The following is a 22,783-nucleotide window of genomic DNA, read 5'->3' as shown; positions in this document are numbered from 1 at the left end:
CATATTTATACATATGTCAGTGTATTTACATATTTAAGGGATTTTTATTACATATTTATGTACATATTTCGTAATGTTTTGCCTACATAAAGATCCTGGCCTTAGAAATTACCAAAACACACGAATGAGATTGTCTTGTCTCGATTGCCTACTTGTGTGTGCATATGTACGAGCGTGTGTACGTGTGTCAACTATACCTTGGGTTCCTTGAAAATAGACGAGATGTCGTAACTAGTTACACAGTAAATAATTAAGAATTAAACAAAGCGAGACAAGTCTAGGACATGGAGCGGACTCTGAGAAAGCCGAAAGAAATAGACTCGCACTGTTTCTCAGATTAACGAGCCTAGTTTCCTGTGGAAAACAACGGCTTGGTGCCAAAATACCTTACAACTCGGTACATCACACACACCGTTTCGTTTTTGTTTCTTTACCGCTCCCACCCTCCCCAGTCATTTCCCTTGCTTCCACCCTAACGCAAGTGCTAAACCAGCTAAATTAATCGCTGCGCGCATCCCGCAGTCATTTGTTTTAATTTGCCTGACGCGATCACGTCGTTTCCTTGCTCTGCCGGTGGGTGCGCTGTGAGTCAGGAACCGTGATTTTCTGCAAGCGTAACTGGATTACTTTGGGAATGGACAGGCGCAGCTTTAACTGCCCCTTCTCTCTTCCCCTCCTTCCCCGTACTTTCTTGACTTGGCGGTAAAGCACGCCAAACTTTCCCTCGTCTCGAATGAATTGGTGCAATTAGATTTGTCGCTTGCGAGCAGTTGGCCGGCACAGAGTCGGACAATAGACTTTCTTCCTTGTGTTTTGAGCTGATTGTTACCAAACTGATGCCATGACAGTAGCGAATCAACGAACAGTGTTTGGTTGATTGAATGATTGATTTGGTTTATTTTATTTCGCATATCTACCACTTTTGGCTAATTGCGAAGATGAGGGTGAGTGATGATCAGTGCTCGAAAAATTTTGTTAAAAGCTAGGCGCCAACTTTGAAATTTAGGCGCTAGGAAACCACCTACTAGCAATTGTGCATAGGTACTACTGATTGTTTCAAAAGTCAAACAACCCAAACTTTGAAAATGTATATCATGAAAACGTAAGATATATTTACACCTGGTTTTCTGCATTAAACTGATCACTGGGTTAATAAATTTATTTTAGCATTGATCCAAATAAAAGCATTTACATTATTTGAAAAACATTGTTAATTTGAAGAGAACATCTGAGAATTGTTGACTTGTCGTAAAACAGTTGCTTTGTGAGGTACAGCAGAAGCATGGTATTTTTCTTTGAAAACTTCTTGCATCTGAGTGTAAGAATTAGTAAAATACTCTTCAGCAAAGCACACACGCTGCTCCAATGTATACGCCATGCTGAATCAATTTAAAAAACAGGCACAGTAGCAGGGAAAGTGAGGGAATTCACGATATCCAGGGGCAGTCTAGGATTTTCTCAAGAGTTCAATTTCGGCACAAAATCTTGATTTACGCTTTTTTATGTAAATGTATGGCCCATACTTAGACACATGTTGCATACGTCTGTTGACAATATTTCGACCTGCTTATATTGCCATCTACGGAGATATGCCAAAAATGTCACTTTTTCACTCAAACCGCTAAAATATTCCAAAATCTGAAAAATAGGGATCGTGTTGGAAAAGTAAAATTTTATGTCAAATATTGAACTTGAGATGCTTCTGCGGGTTCGATACCCGGTGGAGGCACAAGTGGTTCGGATCCCACTTTAAACTGTAGGTCCAGTCCCGATTAGCCATACTGTGCATAAAGTGGACTTAAAACACCAACCACCAAAGATGCTTCTGATGGTTTGTCTGACTTGAAAAATTTCTATCGAGATAATAGGAATGAAATGCTCAAAATATGATGTTTTATGTTACATATTTCTTATTTTTCAATGGTTTCAGTACATATTTTTGAATTTTTAAATACATATACCTATTTTACTGTTTTTAGTACATAATTATCCGGACCCTTGTTATTACATTTCAAGCACTTCTTTTGTTTTCAAATGAACAATTTCTTTTTGCAGGCGGAGAGAACCAAACCATGGCCAAATAAACATAAATTTTCGGCAGCCAAAGGATGGCAAGTTATAATTTAATTAATAATATTTATTTTTTAGAATCTAATGAGCCACCTTCTTTTTCGGTTTTTGGTCTTTGATTCGAGTATATATGTATAAAATATGCCACGGTATTAGTGTAACGTGCTGTTATTATTTAAAAGGATTAATGTAAAAGCTAATGACAATTGCAATGATAGTATTGTGAACGGTTAATGTAAATGTAATTCTACGGTTCTAATGAGTATCGATATTATGTACTATTTGTATCGATATTATGTGCTGTTTGTGCGCCTTAAATCGGAAGTATTTTTTTTTTCTCAAAAGCTGAAGCATTAATTAAGGCAAGCCTTTTATATTAGATGGCGTCTTGGATTCGAAAAAATATGGCAATAAACAATTTAAAATTATTACCAATAACCAGACACGTATCTATATTTCGAGGGGGGGGGTTCCGAACCAAGTGTCCCAGGAATAATAATAGTAATGTTTAAATGAAAATAATTAAATTATAATTATACTCAATTAAATTAATACTAATTAAAATGTATAATTTAATTAATATCATATTATTATTATTACATGAATAGGTAAATATACCTAATAAGAGTAGAGATATAACAGCATGTATTCATTACGTGTGGTTCAGACAGCTAAAATTTGAAGAAAAAAATATACACTAAATAATATCAAGATATTATTGTGAATCTTTGTCTGAAGAAGATCCTGTTAGAGGGTGGAAACGTTATGTTTTAGTGTATAATTTTGTCTACAATAAATTTTACCTAGGTCAGCATTTCATTGTTTTATAAACATGGAAACAAGACTTAACAGTGTTACAACTAAAATTTGTATAAAAGCAACTGTCCTGGGAAAGAAATTAATGTCAAATACATGAAGAGTTGAATAAGAAAGGATGTTAGATCCAATTTACGTGAAGTAAAGTTCTTGATTAATATTTTTATGTAATTATTATAGTATGCAAGCATAAATCTTTGGTACTGTCCTTCAAAGCCATGTGATGCCAATGTAATATAATCCTAGCCTTCCAATAAGTTCAGAGGAAATTATAACCATTGGTTAAACAATAAATGCTAAACAAATATATTTTTATTTAATTATAATACTTGATAAGTCTTCCCGGGAGGTTGCCGGACCTCCCCCCCCCTAAATACGTCCTTGCCAGTAACATTTTCTCTAAGTTTGGATATGATTATTAGCTTGTTATAGATCTACATTTATTACATTAACCATAATAATATTGTTTATATATTTAACTTTACTAGAGTTTGGTTTTTATTTTTAGAAACTTATTTTTGTGTGCTTGTGTACGTGTGTGATATTAATAGCTATAACTTACAAAAAACTTTTCAACCAATTAAGTGTCTTGACCAAATTTGAGATGTAGTTTATTTGATTGGAAGATTAGTGGAAAATGGGAGGTTGGACAGATTAAACCCTCCTTTTATGTACGGGTCAAATATACAACCAAAGTATTGTTGAAATGCTACACTGTCATGTACCCTAACAGGAAACACTTCGTTAAGTCTTAAGAAACAGAGCAATTAGTGTAGAGATGGAGACACCTTGAAGGCCTATGCTTATTAAGTTAAGTGCTAAGTGCAGGGGCATCCCTAAGGACCCCAGCTGTCAGGGAAGTGCGTAAGTCCGAGGTCAGTTCATGCGGGATGGAGGGGTGGAAATCTCCGAGTGAGACGTCAACGGATATCATTAGAGTCAGGCCGACGCCATGTAAATTTCATTACACGTCACATGGCTAATAGGTATGGGGGAGGGGAGCTGCTGGCCAATCACATTAAAAGGCCCGAGAGATATGGACGTCTTACTCATTTGAAAGAGCATGTATGTAGCGGTGCACTTGCTTACTGAAGAGCACAGATTTGTTTTAATACCACTACAAACTAAGCCTCCAAAACTGACGAAGCACACGAGAGATGGCGAAACACCTTTACTCATTTGTAAATCAGTACTTTTCTCTAAATTAATATTTCACGTGGGAATATTCATTGAAACTTAAAAAATAACATCACAGTAAAGAATCTAAGACTTAATATTTTACTTCGCTTTTTCTGTCACTTTTGGCTAATCGCGAAGACGATGATGTGTGATTATATGATGCAATTGATGAATGGACCCTCACAAAGAACACCCTTGCTAAGGATTCGAACCCGGATCCCTGGCGACGTAGCGCGCTGTGCTAACCACTCCACCACGGACGTCGGGTCTAAAACGAAGGAATTATATCGAAGATGATTTTTAAAAGATGTAAACAAATACAATGGCATGGAATTCATGTTAGTTCCTTGGACAATTACACACGCAATTATCCATGAGACCTTTCATTTTAAACTGGCTTGTTGGAGATGTGGTCGCAATTGTCCACAAGACCTTTTACTTTAAACTGGCTTGTTGGAAATGTGATCGCAATTGTCCAAGATACCTTTTGCTTTAAACTGGCTTGTTCGAATGTGGTCGCAATTGTCCACGAGACCTTTTACTTTAAACTAGGCTTGTTGGAAATGTGGTCCCAATTGTTATCGAGACCTTTTTACTTTAAACTGGCTTGTTCAAATTCAAATTCAAAATTTTCTTTATTAAAGGGCGAGGTTCGGCCTGGGGCTGTTCTCCCACCTAACCCCGTCTATACATTTGCCCGTTGTACATAAACAAAATCATAATAATAAAGAAAGAAAAAATGGTTACAAAGAAAAGAACAAATACTTTTTTTAAAAAAATAATCAAGAAAACACATAAAAAACAAAGAAAAAACACATTCACACACAAACACATACACGTACTGAACATTTCTGAGCAGGAGATTCAAACAAGGATATTGAGATTAATGTACATAATTATGCTAGTTTTGTGAGGTAAGATAGAACAATGCAAATATTGTAAATATTACAGTATAGTAGTTGAAGATTTGTCAAGGATTGTGATGTGGTCGCAATTTTCCACGAGACATTTTACTTTAAACTGGCTTGTTGAAAATAAGGTCGCAATTGTCCACGAGACATTTTGACTTATGTTGGCTTGTTGGAAATGTGTTCGGAAAATGTTCACGAGACCTTTTACTTAAAACTGGCTTATTGAAAATGTGGTCGCAATTGTCCACGAGACCTTTTATTTTAAACTGGGTTTTTGAAAATGTGGTCGCAATTGTCCACGAGACCCTTTACTTTAAGCTGGTTTGTTGGAAATGTGGTCGCAATTGTAGGTAATTGTAAACGTTGTCTGATATATGTTACGTGTACCTTGATACAGCGTGTAGGTAAAGCCTGCATCACAAGAGTAAAACAGGATGTGAATCAAAAACGAAATTTTCAGTCATGAATATAAAGTAGCGGGGTCGTTTCGAGGGTGGCTGGTAACTTGATACCCGGAACACCAAGTAGGATTTATGCGTTTTAATTTCCCCACAGCACAAAAACTGTTCCCATGGCAACCGACGAAGCAATCTCTCGCTACTCCTCCGGGGTACGAATATTTCATCGGGTTTAATCATTCCACCACTCAATGAACGTGGACCGACTTCCCCCTTCTGGCCTCTCCCCCGGCAAATAAGGGGTGGAGGCCTCGTGAGGGCGAATGGGGGGTTGATTCCATCAAGGTTTCGCTGCAGCGTGTGTATATGGCGCAGGTCTCCTGGGCACTTGGCGATATTAAAAATTCCTGGCGTTCCGGCCGGATGAATGGTTCTGCCAGCCTCACTCAACTTTTCCCTTTCTCTCGCCGAGAGAGGCAGTGTAACGTTTGCTTTAGGACAGGGCAAACAACAGAATGAGGCAGCTTTTGCAGTGCGGCAAAGCAAGGTTTGATTCTGTCCCATTTGACTTTGGTGGGGATGTTTCTTGCGTAGCGTGCATGAAAGTCGGGAAGGGTGGTAGATACGGTAAGTTAACCCTCCTGGAAATTAGTCATGGTTCATCCAAGTTACATAAAACAGAATTATCGTTATTTTTATAGATCAGAAATAACAGTGGTGTATGCTGAATCCAAGACCTGGATTACCTCACTGCGACATCTAGTTCTAGGCTATGGAGGAAGACTCATTCTTGACGTCTTCCTTCAAGGAAGCCACGTTGCCATCTCAACGGTAGTCAGGTTGCAAACTTATAAAAATTCAGGTTGCCAACTCCTAAGATTTCACGTTGCCAACTCCCAAGATTTCACGTTGCCAACTCCTAAGATTTCAGGTTGCCAACTCCTAAGAATTCAGGTTGACAACTCCTAAGAATTCAGGTTGCCAACTCCTAAGAATTCAGGTTGCAAACTCTTTAAGAATTCAAGTTGGCAACTTCAGAATCGCCATTATCTTCGCTTTGAAATCAGGTTAATACACAGTTTCTAATCGATTTTTCTTCAGGATTTTACTTGCTAGACTTTAGGCTTCGCAGATAGCGTAGGTAGCCTGGAATATACGCTCCTGAGAAATAAAACTGAATTAATATTCGAACATCGAAAAATTGAGTGCAACATTCCCGAGCCAGGCCATATTGTCATATTCTACCATTTAATCTGAAGTATTTTATATCATTTAATAAATGGGTTCTACTTATTAATCATAAAGATAAAAGTCCAATAAATATTATTATTAGCCCACTATTATAATTTTTTTATAAATAAGATGTCTGAAAAAGGGTTACCATGATAGGGTAAAGTATACATGAAATTTAACATGTTCTTATTATGGCAAGGCAAGGCAAGGCAAAGGCACCCCTGTGCACACATGCCATGAAGGCATGTGGGGTGATGTGGAGTTAGAGATCCTTATTCTTGATCTCGGCCATAGTTGGGATGATGTAATCAGAATAATGCTCGGCTGCCTTTACCCTCCAGCGTTGTCCCAAGGGACCCCCCGTGATACGAGGCTGGGTGGGCCTCAGAACCGCGCAAAAACAGGGAAATAAACTGAATTAGAATAAGAATAAATGGTTCCACAGTTTTCAAAGTATCAAAAACGAGATTTTATGTAAGACATCACGAAATCAGTGGCGTGCCCAGGATTTTCGAAAGGGAGGGGTTACGTATCTATATACCTAGGTATATAAAATAGATGTATGTGCGTATATATGTATGTATGTTTGTTCCGGCATAACTCTCGAACGCCTGGGACAATTTCAACCAAACTTGGTACACATATGACTTACAATCTGGAAAGAAATACTGTTGGGGTAAGACACCCATAGCACTCCTATGGGTGGGGGTGGGAAGGGGTGTCATGTGAAAATAATCGAAAACGACAGATATTAGTGTAGAATCCATAGTTTTCGGGGTCGCTAAGATGAATAGTGACACTACGAATGCCTTTCAACTCCAAGTTCATCACCTATCGACATGGGGGGTGAGAGGAGGTGAAAAATAAAAGGTCAAAAATGACCTACATTAGTGTCTAATCCATAGTTTCCGGAGTCGCTAAGCTAATTGGTGACATTCACGATGACATTTGAGAGAGAGAGAGAGAGAGAGAGAGAGAGAGAGAGAGAGAGAGAGAGAGAGAGAGAGAGAGAGAGAGAGAGAGCCAGCCTTGCTGTCTCGATCACGATCAACAAGTCACAAGGGCAGTCTATTAAGTAGTACGGAGTGGTTTTAAGATCGCCATGTTTCTCCCACAGACAACTTTAATAGAAGATTGGGATAAATAAATACCCGGGAAACTCCGAGTAATCAGCTAGTACTATTATACTAGTCAGCCTCTTATTTTGTCATCTTTTCCTGCCTTTGACGGTTTTTTTTTTTTTAGAAATTCTTGGCCATAAATGGGGATTATGACCCCCACCAACCCCAACATCCTTCGGGCACGCCACTGCATGCGACATAGTTTTTACGAGTAAGATTTCCCCTGAACGATGTGTAAAAGTTAATAACAATATGGAATAACTGTGCATTTCAATACATTAACTGTTTGAAATGTTAAAACCCATTGAAAACGTCTCTCAAACATCCTGTGCAAAATACGAAAACAAATGAACCGAGCGAGATCTCGAACGCGAGTTCCAAACCTTTTGCCCTCTGCTGTACGATGTTTCTGCACAGCTCGTAATCATTCCATGTGGAGAGGACCGGATGATCGGTGATGGCTAGATTGAGCACATCCCGTCACCGCAGAAGAAGCTCTTTGGTCTCCGGAGGGATGCTGAGGGAACACCTCTGACTCTGATGGCCTTTTGTTCCCTTCTCATCTGGCCGTGTTCCCTCGGGATTTGAGTGCGGAGTGGAAGGGGGGGGGATCCCGACCCCGGGGAGATAAGGCACTGACGGAAAACAATGGGACGCCCCTAAGTAAATCATCTGCTACGGATCGAGAGCACGGAACGAAGAGAAGGCGTGATGTCTTTGTTCGAGGTGGCTTTTCCAGAGAATTGCTCTAATGGTCTGTGGTTGTGATCTCTGCACGAACTTCGTGATGTCTTTCCTCTTACCTGGGCGATTTTTTTAACCTGGGATATCTGGATTTGTGGAAATGATATTTCACGCCAGGGTGAACTTAAATACTGTCAAATTAAAGCAGATATTTGTTGTGTATGCTGGAGCAAGCAATTCTCGAAGAACTTCATACGGTTGCAATCCAATTAAAGCAGTCAATGTAGGAACTTTATCTGGTGCAACGTGCTGAATACGACAATAATTAGCAAATCTTTCCAAATACGCAGAAACAGATCCATTTAGAGGATCATATTTATCGAAAGTTACATAAGCCATTTGACTAGACTTGCAACAAACTTGTAATTACTCAAATTTACTTTGCACGCGTGGGTTCGAATTCCATCCTCGTCGCCACATTGTAAGCTGCCGTGTATGCACACAGGCTAATACGCACGCGTTTTATACATACTTAAACTTGAGATATAAACAGACCACTAATTAACATTTAACAATAGATTTACTGACAGACAGCTTAACATACAACTCCCACAATGGACACCTCCATATTTCAACAAAACATAAACAGAAGCCTAACGATATTTCACAACTAACAGTATTCATCACCAGAAAACGAATTCAAATGTAAATAGCTACATATCGTCAGGCATTGGCGGCGATTAGGGGGGCGAGGGGGCAGTTTCCCCCCACTTTTGGCCACTTTTGCACCTGCACTATGCTAAACCTTATCGACCAAGGGGAAGTAAACTATCCCCCCCCCCCCTAGTTTTGGAACCCAATCGCCGCCACTGTCTTCAGATTATGCTAAGACACTGTGAGAATTAAGCTTTTCGCTTCGGGCGAGATGCCCACTTCAGTGGCGTATTTGGGATTTCATTTCAGGAGGTAGTTTTTTTTTGGGGGGGGTGATATGCAAAATGGTATGTTAGTCAATAAACTTAACTATTTCCATTTTTTTGAGAGGGGATACATTCATCCCTGGCAGGGATAAAATATATTTCTTGTCAGGGATAACATTTTTTGTGAGGGGAATATCCCCAGCATCCCCAGTTAATTCGCACACTGCTAAAATCAATGTTAATTTGTAGGTATGTGTGTGTGTGTGTGTATGTGTGTGTGCGTTTGTTCCGGCATAACTGTCGAACGCCTGGAGCGATTTCAACCAAACTTGGTACGCGTATCACTTGCAATCTCGAAATAAATACTGTGGGGGTAAAACACCCCTGGCACCCCTGGGGGTGGGGGTGGGGAGGGGATGACATGTAAAAATAATCGAAAACGACCGATATTAGTGTGTAATCCATAGTTTTCGGGGTCGCTAAGATGAATAGTGACACTCGCAATGCCGTTCAACTCCAATACACCCATGGCACCCCTAGGGGTGGGGGAGGAAAGGGGGTGACATGTACAAATAATCGAAAACGACCGATATTAGTGTGAAATCCTAGTTTTTGGGGTCGCTAAGATGAAGAGTGACACTCCCTATCCCTTTCAACTCCAAGGATCCTCTGGCACCCCTAGGGGTGGGGTTGGGAAGGGGTTACATGTACAAATAATCGAAAACGACCGAAATTAGTGTGGAATCCATAGTTTTCGGGGTCGTTAAGATGAATAGTGACACTACCGATGCCGATCAACTTCAAGACACCTCTGGTACCCCTAGGGATAGGGGCGGAAAGGGGGTGAGATGTAAAAATAATCGAAAACGACCAATATTAGTCTGGAATCCATAGTTTTCGGGGTCGCTAAGATGAATAGTGACACTCCCAATGCCGTTCAACTCCCAAGTTCATCTTGCACTACAGTTAGAATTCATTTCCTGTCTAATAGAAGATTGGGATAAATAAATACCCGGGCAACGCCGGGCAATCAGCTAGTGTTTATATATAATGGGTGGCCGTTTCTGAAGACCCAAATGTAAACCTCCTTTCCGTGTAGGACTTCATTTTGCAGACTATCGAGACTCTGGCCTCTGGACTCACAGCCATGGGCGTAACTTGGGGCTTAACTTGGGACGGGCCGTGTCAAAGAGTTTGTCATCACATAAAAATAGTGCCCAGGATTATTTGCTAAATAACTATTACATTTGCGAAATCACAAATATTAGCCTATTATTTATTACTTAGCTCCTCAGGTCTCAGTATTCTTAACTTGTAAATTTTAAAAACCTGAAAATGTTGGGGGGCAAGTGCAGCCCCTTGCCCCGGCCAATTTACGCCTATGCTCACAGCCTTATGTGGGGTTTATGTTGTGTCGTCGCTAAATTTTTAACTTTCCCACTTGTCTGTTGACACACTAAACATTTGACAAAACCACCCATATTCTGGGTGAGTCTTTTAAAAGAGGCCCCGTGGAAAATGCGCTCCTTGCATGTAGGCAACCTTGGTACATCGAAGAGAAGAGCAGGTTAGAGAACAGTCCAGGATATCGGTGCCAAGCATATTCGACAACATGACATGACATGACCTATCCTGGACTGTTCTCTGTCCCGCTCTTCTCTTCGGTGTACCAGGGTTGCCTACAAGCAAGGAGCACATTTTCCACAGGGCCTCTTTTAAAAGACTCACCCAGTATCATAGATGTATGATCTCTATGTTAAAGGGACCTCCCAGATGCCGCAGTGGTAGCGTCGTTGCCTTGTAAACAAGGGGCACCGAATTCGATACCCGGCGGAGACACATAGCGGTTCGGATCCCAATCCCGATTAGCCTTTCTGTGCATAAAGTGGACTTAAAAACATAAAACCAATCCAAATCTATGTTAAAGGATATCTGTATCTTTAACGTTTATAGACCCCAGGACTGTCTATGGCCGTTGTAGCTTTCCACATGACACTTTCGACACATAAGGTTCCCGCTACCCGGCTGCTGGTAGTTTAGTGAGAGGAAGATAGTAGAACAAATTGATGCCTCGTGCACGGATGCTGCAGCTTTGTTTCCTGGACCAAATCTTCCTTTCTGCTCCGACGACCCCACCCCGTGGCCCGAAGTACAAGACCAATTCATTATGTCTGCTCATTCAGCATCTGTGCATCTGTTGGGCTTATGCAGACCGCGACAGATGAAGATCGAAAGGATGTGGAATCTCCCGGGAGATGTCACGTGTCACGTGACAATGGCCAGTAACAATGGGTTGCCGTTTTAAAAGGGGGTCACCCTCATTAATAAATCAGAAAAAAACAGTAGTCTTTATAATGTATCAAGAAATTCAGTAGTGACTCCGAGATAATACAGATTGTGACAAATATAATACGATCTCAACAAATACGCTCTACAGAGCCATAGATTTATTGTTTAATTATTATAGGGTTTATAGCTATAATTAGCTATTATAGAGTTTCTGACGATGCCATATTGGTTGAACTTGTTCGTTTTCTTTCGCTTTTCTGCAACTTTTGGATAATCACGAAGTTGAGGATGAGTGGTGATATGATGGAATTGATGAAGGGACACTTACAAAGAACACCCACGCTCAGTCCGGGGTTCGAATCCCGGACCTCTGGCGTCGTAGCGCTCTGTGCTAACCACTCCGCCACGAAGACCGGCTGTGGATACCATGTCTTTATTTGTTATTGTCCACACAGGGACTGTCATACGCTATGTCACTGAGGATCAAATTGTGATTCATTTGGTTTATTTTACTTTGCATTGCCATGGCAAATCGCAAAGATATGGGATGTGCAATGCCAGGCCGAGATTCGAACCTGTGACCCCTGGCGCCAGTCTCGTCGCGAGATACATAGTATGATCAACATACATAGCGTGACAGTGCACAAAGTTTCACAATATACAACGGTCTTAAATGCAAACAAATCTTCCTGTTTCTCTGTTTGACGCCTTCCTTCGATGTTATGAACCCCGAAAGGCGAGATTTTATCCTGAATGTGTATGCAACGATGAACTCTGTGTAGAAACACATCTAAGACTGGATCGATCATGCGTAAATAAATAAAAAGTTAAAAAAAAACAACATTACTAACCTCCACCTAAATTTTCTTTTTAGCATTAGTGATTTATTATCACAATATTGTATCATTTTTTGTTTACCAAATATCTTCTTTGCAACCACAAATAAGAAAACGATGCCAAAATTAGAAAACCATTTTTCTTTGCGCAAGGAAAATTTGTTACTCGTTTCTACACGCATATATTATATAATCTAAGCTCTGCTCTTAAAAATTAAGCCTTAATTATAAATTACCAACAAATATAATTCCAGAGTTACATTTAAAGGTCATGTATAATATTATGAAACACCAGATCTGTACTCCTTTTTCATTGTTTTTGAAAATTTACTCTGAAACATTGCCGAGTATTAATTATTAACGTCATGGCCCTCTATGAATATTGTATGAAATTATTTTTTTCACTCTACACGAAAGTTTATTTGGTACTGTAAAAAGTCGACAGATGGCAGTATAGTTATACCTATTATAATCGTTTAACAAAAGCTACAAATCTACTTTCATTTAATGTCTTCAGTTTCCTTTTGTTACAACAGTTGGAAACTAGTACATAATTGTTCTGGTGTTTATTCATCTCTTATTTCTTTTCCTTTTAAAAATCCTTAATTTGCCATTGTCATTTGATAAATTTAAATGTTTATTTACTTGGAAAGTTATACGTGGCTTGAAAGATTTGAACAGTTTTGCTTTCTAAGAAGTAAAAGTGCTTGGAAACTTACTTTCTCAAAGTAAATGGGTTACCTACATTTAGTGTTACTTCCCCAATAAAGTAGTGAAGTTACTTTAACAGTTACTTCATGCATAACTCATGTAATATGTTTCATGCATTGATGGATGCATGAATCGCAAGCAGGCTGTTTATTTTCATTCACTGGCATCGGAATATTAATATTAATTTTCATTAAATTATTATCAGCCTCACATATTTATCAATACACAAAATTTAGAGGTGTTACAATCCAAGGCAACGGAGATAATGCATCTCCCAGCTTTAACCTTTCATGAATTGTATATTTGTCAGACATATTAATACCCACAGGAATTTTGCTTTCTGTTTCATTATTGCATACTTTTATTATATTAACAAGCTTGTTAGGTATTCCAAACTTGGCAAATATATTTTATAATTTATCTCTTTTAACGGAATCATATACTTTTTTGAAATCAATGAAACATTATGATTATATTCTCACTTTTTCTCAAGTGTCTGTCTGATGTTAAAAATTTGATATATAGTTGCGTTACGTTTAAATACACATGGATAATCACCTGTAGTTTCACTACCATATGGGGTTAGTTTTGTTAAAAGAATGTTAGATAGGGTTTTATATGATGTTGAGAGTAGAGAAATTCCACGGTAATTATTGCAGTTTATTTTATCACCTTTTTAAAACACAGGAGCAATTATTGATTATTTCCACTGTTGAGGAATTTCTTCTTTATTCCATATTAAACAAATTAGTTTATGAATTTGACATATTAATAAATTCCCGCCATATTTCATTAACTCAGCTAGTATAAAATCAATGCCACGTGCTTCGTTATTCTTTATCCTTTTAATAGCATCTTTAACTTCAGTCAAGTTACTAGAACTAAACATTCTGCTGTGTGTACTTCATTTACTTCTGATTTATCTCCTGCATGAACATTTAAAAGGTCATTAAAGTAGTTCTTCCATCTATTTAAAATATCGCTTGGATCAAACAAAAATTCACCGTTTTTATCCTTTAACAAGTTTACTTCAGGTTGCCACCCCTTTCTAAATTCATTTACACCTTTATATAAATCTCTGATATTTTTGTTTTTGCTGTTTGTTTCAATTTCGTTAATTTTGCTTTTCAAGAAATCTCTTTCTTTACTTGTAAACGTGGGGTTAAAAGTAATTGCTACTGTTGCAATTTTACTCAGAAAAGTAACTTTTACTTTTAAGTATGTTACAATAGTAACGCGTTGCTTCCAGTAAGTGGTGCACATCACCTGCAGCATACCACCCAGCCGAGGGACATTGTGGATCGATCAAGATTTCTCGGCTTTCAAAATGGGCGAATCGCGGGACTCTCGACATGCGCAAAACCGCAAACCACTCCTCCATCTCTCTCTGTCCGTCGTATTCATCCATTTCCCTGCGTTTCGGGAGGAGAAAAACGTTCCGCCATGTTTTGCGCGGGACATCACGACGTTGCCATGGCGACCGTGGATCGTTATCTCGACATTTCCCTATGCAAATGCGTGAATCTAGGGGCTCGAGACCGCCATTTCTCCGTTTTCCGAAATCGAAACCGCTTCAGGCGATGAAGTTTATTTCGGCCCGTGTATTATTTTCAGATTTTATGAGGAAATGTGGAGAAATGAAAAAAATGAAGTTGAAGGGAAAAACGGGTCAAATAAAGCGTTTCAACTCTCAAGTGCACGGATACCAAGAAATTGATTTGCTTTATTTTACTTCGCTTCTTGTGCCACTTTTGGCTAATTTGCGAAGATGGGGATGAGTGATGATATGATGAAATTGATGAATGAATACTCACAAACATCCATGCCCATGCCGGGATTCGAACCCGGGACCCCTGGCGTCGCAGCGCGATGTGCTAACCACTACGCCACGGGGGCCGGGATACCAGGAAAATAAAAGGTTGAAGCAAACAGAAACGGGATATATTCTATTACAAAAAGTATTAAAACTCGACGATGAATTTAACGGGAAAGCACAAGAAGATAAGTATGTACAGTCACCGGCAATAAAAAGTGTCACTTGGATCCTGAAATACTCACTTCCCTTCTACGAGTTATGTGTGTTGCCTAACTCAACGGCGGTGGAAGAAGTTGCCATTGAAAATTTACCATTTATCGCCCTAGAGTTTAGCCGGCTTTAGACGAAAGCATTTCCATTAACATTCTTGCTGGCATAAATGCTTCAATAAATCTTATAACAGATGCGTAGTACTTTACACTAAAGCATTTCATGTAACATTCCCGTTAGCTGTTGCATTTACAATGTACAATACGTACAGCACGAAAGGCACGTCGAGTCTATGGTGAGTGCACGGTGTTTACAATTGAAAAAAGCTAGAATATTCTTCCATACGTGTAGAGTAAACGTTGTAAAGTATGTATTTAATCAGCGCAATTCTTCTCTAACTAATACCATTTAATACGAAGCGATATTCCTCTCGGTTGAATTGTTATCGTCGTTTAAAAGTGTGAAGTGATACGTTGGGTACATCTCACGCGGCCGCCATTACAACTACACTCGTGACCATGAGGTCGCTTCTGATTGGTTACGCTACGAAAAATGCTACGGACCGAGCCTATCCTTGAGAAATGCCATGAAATATGCCATGGCATCTGAAATGCCATAACATTTCTCATTCTACACGGTAGCTTTTTGGTCATAGCGTAAATGTTAAGAAAAATGGTAAAGAAAATGAGTTCGTCTAAAGCGGACCTAAGACAACAGACACAACACCTTACAGGGAAGTCAGGATTTTTTAGTATCCAGGTTTCCAATTTTTATTGCCTTCTCTTTCGAAAATCCTGGCACGCCACTACCCATAGCAACAAGGAGCTCTTCTTACTTCATCGTGCCATATGCCTGTCCAATCGTAGTATTATGGTTTTAACTGTTATAATAAAGTTAGATGAACATGTTGGTATTCTGTTTTCTTTATTGGTTTACATGGCTTTCTTCCTGTTGTGGCTAATCGCGACGATGAGGATGATTGATGAGACGATGAAACTCATGATGAGACATTCACAAAGAACACCCATGCCAGGCCGGGATTCGAACCCGGGACCCCTAGCGGCGAAGCGATCTGTGCTAACCACTTCGCCAGGTACTTCGGCAGGATGAATGATGTGCAGGTAGAATTGATGAATGGACACTCACAAAGAAAAGTCCGTGCGCAGGCCAGGACGCGAACCGTGAACTTTCGGTGAAGAGATTGTGAATCGACCATTTGATATGCAGGCCCATCGACGTGGTTGAAATTAATATAGATTAGTGTAGCCTACTTTAGTTGATTTGCATCGAAGGATACAAATAAGGTACATGCTAATATATGACGTCATCGGGATTGGGCCATACATGCAGGGAGGTTTATGAATATGAGATGATGGGGAATTCCCCTGGTTTCTGCACCGTTCACTGTGCTTGCACAGCGCGCTACGATACCAGAGGTCCTGTGTTCGAATCCAGGCTTGGGCATGTGTTCTTTGGGAGTGTCCCTTCATACTCTATCATACTCATCGTCGCGATTAGTTAAAAGTGGCAGGAATAACAAAAATCAAATCAAACCAAATCAGTAGTTACTGTCACTGAAATGTCCCCCCACTGGAATTTTTTTGATACCAGTCTGCATACAGCACCAAATTCACATTATTCGGGTATTTGTATACAAAATGGAAGAGTATGATGGTACCTTTAAATATTCTATAAATATAATTTGAGAATGAGTAACAAAGCTCATTCTCCGAAAAGCCATTAAAACTAAGCAAACCCAGGCACCTGGCGAACAGTTAGATGAGAATGTTGTCCCGAAGAAGAGCTATTTCTATTTTAGTTCAGGAACAGAAGCGAAATAACTTTCTAAATACAATTTTTTATGTAGTTAAGTATCGTGTAACGTTTAACACTTCTTTATTTCTGCATCAATTTTAAATCCAAATGTTTTTCAAAATATTCAATTTCAACAGCATTGAATTTATGACTTTTAAATTGTAAATAACATAGTAACGAGACTTTAAAAATTGTCGGTTTATTTGCATTGTATTGTATGTGACATTGTTAGCCCCATCTACCGCGTTGAATTTCGATCCTGCACCTGCGAAATATCGTGAAGGGTAGAAACAAGGGGAAATCAAGTTACCAGATGATTGGGGGTGGCCTTAGGGGTAGGTACATGCGGATGTCGACCGGGAGGGTTATAAGTCCACAGCTGAGATGAGGGGGGGGGCGATATACAGGCACATGCAATGCTTGAAACACGTGTCTAGAGATGGGATCGGATTTACATTCCAACCCTCACACGTGCACGGAACATGACGTCACGCATGCATACATCGCGGGTGGTAACGGAACCAGCAATAATACTTCGCGGAGGAACCAGATGGCGCATCATCCCAGATTTGAAAGGAAATTTCACGGGCTGCGATCTCGAGATTGGATGGTAGACAGTTTTTGTTTCCTGGTGAGCCTGAGGTGTGATTTGTGACTGCAATTGTTTGTGGAATTTCATTCCTCTTCTGTGCCACCCACAGAAACAATACCGAGTGTTTCTGGTGAAATTTACTGTACGACAGTGGCGCTCTTGCAGTCACAGATTTGCCACGTATTTTATATATAAAACAGTAATACCTGTATGGCTGTGAAACTTGGTCCCTTACATTAAAAGAAGAACATAAATTAAGAGTATTTGAAAAAAAAATCCGTAGAAAAATATTTGGATCTGAAAGGGATGAGGAGACAGGTGAGTGGAGAAGGTTATATAATTTAGAACTGCACAATTTGTATTCCTGTCCAGATGTTATTAGAATAATTGAATCAAGAAGACTTAGGTGTGCACGCCATGTTGCACGGATGGGATAGGAAAGAGGAGTTTACAGGATTCTTGTTGGGAAACCTGATGGTAAGAGAACCTGTAGGAAGGCCAAGACGAAGATGGAGGGACAACGTTGAGATGAACCTAAAGGAAATCGGTAAGGATAGAAAAGATTGGATTGATCTCGCCCAGGAGAGGGACAGATGGATGGCTTGTGTTGCTGCAGCCATAAATCTTCGGGTTTAAGAAGACTAGAGAGTTTGTTAGTTACTAGGGATGAGCTAATACCACTGTGAACCGCACCGATGCCGCCGATCTCTTTGGCGGTGTCGTTAGCATGGCGACGACGATCCCAACGACGCCAGGGGTCGCAAGTTCGAGTCCCGGCATGGGTGTTCTTTGTGAGTATCCCTTCATTAACTACATAATGTCATCACTCATCTTCACCTACGCGATTAGGCAAAAGTGGAAGAAAAGCGATGCAAAATAAACCCAATCAATCAGTCATCACTAATCCTCATATTCGCGATTAGCATAAAGTGCCAGAAAAGCGAAGTAAAATAAGCGAAATCAATCATCACTCATCCTCATCAGTGGCAGGAAATCAAGCAACTATTACCGATGCCGATACTCTTATCAGTTATCGCCGATAGCGATACCGATGTTTAAAAATTGCAATAATTAAAACTTGTTCATTATTAATAAATATTAGTGTGTAAGTAACGATTTTCAATTATTAGCATAAATTTATCAGAGTTTTGGTTCAAAATATTCAAGAATTACATAAGAATATTAAAAATGCCACTTTATGTAATCACAATATTAGGTTATAATGAAAACTTTGAATTTCGCATAATTTCCAGAATAATACTAGGCTATTTGAGAAAAAAGTACTTAACTCAAAAGAATTATACACATGCTATACATGTGGATCATCACTGATTATAGAATCATTACACATGCCGAATATAAAATTTTATAATATTTTCTTCAATTGATTTAGTATGACTTACATAAATGCAACAGAAAATTGCAGTTTGTGACTTATGTGCCTTTTCCCCCAAACACCCTAGAATCAAACTCCGCAGAAGTGTCGCCCGGCATTTTTGCCGACTCCGGAAAAGACGAAATCGCCGGAAAGGTATAGCTAGTATCGGCAAATAAAATCATGTCGATGCCGATATATCAGTATCGGCTGAACCCTAGTTTTATGTAATGTACAATTTTTTAAAAAAACTTTTCAGGTACTGGATTGTATTTTTTGTCATTTAGCGTCGCTTTTCTACTATTTTTTGGCCAATCGTGACGATAAGGAGTGTTGATATGATAAAATTGATGAAAGAACACGCATGTCAAAGTTGGGACTCGACACGGGAACTTCTGTGGCTGGAAAAACGATTTCTGGGTTTCCAGGACAAGAATGTTTTAATAACACTAGTCACTATAACCTGTCCCAGGTAACTGTGGAGCAAGGCTGCGCATAGCGTCAGAGAAGCGAAGGAAATCGAGTGGCCAGAGCGAAGCAGTACACGCGGCTGGGAAGCCTGGTAACTGCAGTCGTTTCCCGCCTTACCTTACCCTGTGGCTCTACAGCCTCTCCACAATGGACTTCCCGACGGTTCCATCTCTTGCTTTCTTCCTCCATCCTCTCACTCCCAGCTTCCGTAGATCTTCCTCAGCCTCCTGAAGCCATCTCTTCCCTTGTCGTCCTACCCTTCTTCTTCCCTCTGGTCTTTCATAGATTAATTTCCTCACACACCTCCTTTCCTCCATCCTTTCCACATGTCCTAAGCATCTTAGTCGCATCCTCTTGATTTCATTCACAATATCTGGCTGCCAGGAGCGTATATTCCAGGCTAGCTACGCTATCTGCGAAGCCTGAAGCCTAGAATGTAAAATACTGAAGAAAAATCGATTAGGTACTGTGAATTAACATGATTTCAAAAAGTAGATAAGGACGATTCTGGAGTTGGCAACCTGAATTCTTAGGAGGTGGCAACCTGAATTCTTAGGAGTTGGCAACCTGATTTTTTATAAGTTGGCAACCTGAATTTTTATAAGTTGGCAACCTGAATTTTTATAAGTTGGCAACATGATTTTTTATAAGTTGGCAACCTGAATTTTTATAAGTTGGCAACCTGAATTATTATTAGTTGGTAACATGATTTTTTATAAGTTGGCAACCTGAATTTTTATAAGTTGGCAACCTGAATTTTTATAAGTTGGCAACCTGAATTTTTATAAGTTGGCAACCTGAATTATTATTAGTTGGTAACATGATTTTTTTATAAGTTGGCAACCTGAATTTTTATAAGTTGGCAACCTGAATTATTATTAGTTGGTAACATGAATTTTTATAAGTTGGCAACCTGAATTTTTATAAGTTGGCAACCTGAATTTTTATAAGTTGACAACCTAAATTTTTATAAGTTGGCAACCTGAATGTTTATAAGTTGGCAACTTGAATTGTTATAATTCGGCAACCTGAAGTTTTATAAGTTGGCAACCTGAATTTGTGTAAGTTTGCGACTTTACTACCGTTGGGATGGCAACGTGGCTTCCTTGAAGACGTCAAGAATGAGCCTAATCTTCTCCCTTCCTCCATAGCCTAGGACCAGGTGGCATGGTGAACTAGTCCAGGTCTTAGACTCAGCATACGCCACTGCTGGCTGCTGATATAAGTCCTCGAGTTCTTTGTCTGTTCTTGTACGCCAGACTCCCCTTTCATTCACTGGTCCATATATTTTCCTTAGGATTTTCCGTTCCCATACGAGTAGGTTTTTCTCATCTTCTACTGTTAGACACCATGCTTCTTCTCCATATGTAACTGTGGGTTTTATTACAGTCTTGTTTTGAGTTTCTCTTTTAAGTCCACTTTATGCACAGTAAGGCTAATCGGGACTGGACCTACAATTTAAAGTGGGATCCGAACCACTTGTGCCTCCACCGGGTATCGAACCCGGGACCCCTTGATTGCAAGGCAATGACGCTACCACTGCGCCATGGGGGAGGCCCTATTACAGTCTTGTAGAGCCTTATTTTGAGATCTTTAGATATGCTCTTTGATCAGAATATCTTCAAGAGGGAAAAATAGCATCTATTGCCTGCAGCTATTATGTTGTTTATATCTGCACTTATATTATTATTATCTGTTAATATTGTCCCAAGATATTTGAACTTCCCAACTCTTTCAAATTTTCTGTTGTTTATTTGTATACCTTTAACTTCTTGATATTTGCTCTTCTCCCGCGTGTTTAACATGTACTTCGTTTTTCCTTGTTGACTGCAAGACCCACTCTTTCTGCTTCATTCTTTAGTTGTACAAAGCTTTCCTTGATTCCTATCTCAGTTCTGCTTGTTAGACATACGTCATCTGCATAAGCAAGATAATGTTTCATTCTGTTGAATATATTTTCTCCTCTGTTTTTTTCTATCCCTCGTATGGCTTTTTCCAAGATCTGGTTGAATAGCTGAGTTGAGAGTACATCTCCCTTCCTCACACCTCGTGATATTTCAAATTCTTCAGTATATTCGCCTCCTACCTTCACCTTTGCCTTTGTGTTTACTAATGTCATTTTAATTAGCCTGACTAGCTTTCGTGGTATAACAAATTCTTGCATTATGTTAGAAAGTGCTTTTCTAAATATGCTGTCATATGCTTTCTGGGATTCTATAAACATTTGGTGTAAGGATATGTTATGTTCACTTTTCGTGTATATGCCTCATTGAGAAAATGTGATCTGTGGTTGATCTATTTTTCCTGAAACCACACTGATAGTCGCTTCCCCCCACTCCACGCAATTCCGTTCCTCTTGAGTGTTCATTGGTGGAGCCGTCTCGCGTCACTACTTGCGCAGAGACTTGTTTACGTTTGCCTGCTCCACAGTTAGCTGGAACAGAATATAGTGCTGCTGAAGTTTTTTTCCCCTGCGAAACAGCTCGACGGTCTCTATCGGCTTGATAACCAAAAGCGAGAAACGGTTTTGGAAAGTAAGTATCGAAAACCAGTTGTGGAAACCTACACCGGTTTTATCATATGTTGTTAAAAAAGGCTATTTCCATTTTTCTCAAAAAAAAAAGTAAAAAAAATGATTTAACAGCGCCATTTGTCACTGCATACCCGTTTCCTTACTTACAGAGAAGGCGCTTCGGGTAGCGAATCAGACAAGTTTAATCTTTTGACGTAACCGCTCAAGCTAATAACCACTAAAATTGCGTTCTATACTATTCTCATTCTTAATAAGTGTACGCTTTCCTATTTAAACAATATTAAATTAGAAGAAAGTACTTGAGCCCAATATTGACGTGCTGAGGGGCAGATCTTTGGCTAAACCTAACAAAAATCGAATTCTCATACATTTCAAAGATGATCCGTGCTCTCCCCATTTTGAAATCCCTCCCCTATTTTGGAAAATGGGCTCGGGGTTGCATTTGGTCCATTTGCAATTCATTGCTGATGGATCTAACAGCTCCCTCTGCCTCAGTATTCCCGTGTGACGTCACACACCATCCGGGATGAAAGTCACGCCAGCCATAAAAGCACTCTGGTGATTCCCTTGGAAATCGTCGGAAAAAATCTAGTTGCCATGGCAACTGAATCTCGCTTGGTTCGTTTTCCATATCATAGCTTCAATCGACAGCAGGAGAAAGAAGTAATTTTTGTTCTTTGATATCTCTCTCTCTCTCTCACACACACACACACACTCACACACGCTTCAAGTTCATTGGACTTCTGTAACACAGAAATGAAAATACAGTGGAAGAAGTCCATTCACAAAATTTCCTTAGCACA

At 39.5% G+C, this 22,783-nt stretch overlaps 1 protein-coding gene and 1 non-coding gene across 2 annotated transcripts in view; one reads left to right on the top strand and one right to left on the bottom strand.

Moving 5' to 3' along the window:
- Positions 1–22,783, top strand: part of Cc2d2a (Coiled-coil and C2 domain containing 2A) — a 257,618-nt gene that overhangs the window by 10,661 nt on the left and 224,174 nt on the right. The window lies entirely within an intron of this gene.
- On the bottom strand, positions 20,930–21,004 carry TRNAA-UGC (transfer RNA alanine (anticodon UGC)). Its single transcript has one exon. It is a non-coding gene; the product is annotated as a tRNA-Ala (tRNA).

The sequence above is a fragment of the Lepisma saccharinum genome, chromosome 1 (genome assembly GCF_977018435.1).
Source record: "Lepisma saccharinum chromosome 1, izLepSacc3.1, whole genome shotgun sequence".
Classification (NCBI taxonomy): domain Eukaryota; kingdom Metazoa; phylum Arthropoda; class Insecta; order Zygentoma; family Lepismatidae; genus Lepisma; species Lepisma saccharinum.
This window is presented reverse-complemented; position numbering and strand designations above follow the sequence as displayed.